Below are 1,638 nucleotides of genomic sequence, written 5' to 3' on the forward strand. Positions count from 1 at the left end.
AAGCGAAATTGGACAAGTCCCAGAAAAGCGAGACACAAGAGTTTCTCTCGAACGATGGAAAGAGAAGAACCATATGCAACATGAGGATGGTTGGTGAAACACAGCCAAGTTGCGAGCAAAAAGTGACCAACACCCAGAAGAGCAAGACAGAGTGAAAAATTTTCTGAATGTTAGAATGAGAAAAATTATAGATACACATAAAAATCGCGCGATAATGCCGGTTGGGTAATTTGCAAATAGCCAGTTGGTGCGTTTATTATTCCCGCTTGGCAAAATGTCGCGTGACATGCATGCTTGAAATCGATGTTTGTTAACATTTTATTTCAAGCATCGTGAGTGTCCCAGCGTGAGCGCTGAGCGCACCTCCCCTCATTCTCAATGGCGCGTTTTTGGTTAATCCTCGCTCCCACCCTTTCTTTCCTTCTCCTCAACGAACCCACCATTACCATGAGCGTAGACGCTTCAAAAAATTCCAGGATATTCCGACAGTAAGTGTGCAGTTTTTTATTCACAGTACTGTTTGGCAAAATATCAATTCTTGATGGCGCGTACTGGCGATCAAATCGTTGGCTGCTTGCTCCACCGATAGCGCGTGCTGTTGGAAGAGAAACACTTGGTGTTTGATGCGTTTGCCTGAGGAATGAAAGATTAACACTTTAAGCGCCGTGTCATATAAATTCGCATGACGGATTTGCTCACCGTTCAGCTTTGCATCTGACGCTCAGTGATTCTCTTGAGAACGAATGAGGTAGGAAAGAGAGAACGAGAACGAAATGTGCTACGCCGCTTATCGCAATGAAACAAAAGAGTGATAACAATGGCACGAGAAACTGTCGCGCTCATCGTTCTCTTGCCATGCGCTACAAGTTCACTCAAAAACTGTGACGTCAGGCCGGCGGTCAAAGTGTTAATCGAGCATTAGAATGGCGAACAAAACTAGTACTGTTTAAAACTTACCGATCAAGAAGATATTTAATGTTAAATGGTGACACTGTATGCCCGATCCATCTGCTTTGATCTGTTATCAGGAGCTTTGGCAATGAAATAGCTAGGTGTGATGGAAAATAATAGAAGAATAAACAAACATTAAAAGCAGTACGATTGTTAGAACACAAACATCATTTGCAAGATTCTTCTTCTTATGCATGCACTTACCCGTAGATCATGTAACAAAACAAACTGCATTTACGCCTGCGTTGACATCTTTCACGATTTACTTAACCACTTTTCTATTCACATTTAATGATTTTCGCTGCATCTTCCAGCACCAATCCTTCCCAAATGAAAATTGCATTCGTTCTGGCAATGAGTTTCGAACGATCACAACACAGCGCGAGAGTGAAGAACACAAAGTAAATGGCACTATGTACAAGTGTTGATCATATGGTCAAAATAGAGTATAATGGAATTTATTTTACTTCAAATGAATTTAATTTATTCTGATTTACATTTCAACTATTGTTATCAGCCTAGTTGTTAATGTTTTAAATTTTGATGAAGTGAAAACATCATTACCAGATAAATGAAACGATAATCGACGCTGTTTGACCATATCGAATTATGATCGTCTTTACACATAGTGTCATCTCTTGCGCTTCAGGGTCTCACGCTCAGAGCAAAAATTCTCGCAACTTCGCA

At 40.6% G+C, this 1,638-nt stretch overlaps 1 long non-coding RNA gene across 1 annotated transcript; it reads right to left on the reverse strand.

Annotated features, from left to right (window-relative positions):
* Positions 1–480: 480 nt before the first annotated feature.
* Positions 481–1,423, reverse strand: LOC120908307. Its single transcript, XR_005741118.1, has 2 exons — positions 958–1,423; positions 481–633 (listed from the first exon to the last, which is right to left on the reverse strand). It is a non-coding gene; the product is annotated as an uncharacterized LOC120908307 (long non-coding RNA).
* Between the last annotated feature and the right edge of the window lie 215 nt (positions 1,424–1,638).

Source organism: Anopheles arabiensis, unplaced genomic scaffold, assembly GCF_016920715.1.
Source record: "Anopheles arabiensis isolate DONGOLA unplaced genomic scaffold, AaraD3 Autosomal_pericentromeric_contig0015, whole genome shotgun sequence".
Taxonomy (NCBI): domain Eukaryota; kingdom Metazoa; phylum Arthropoda; class Insecta; order Diptera; family Culicidae; genus Anopheles; species Anopheles arabiensis.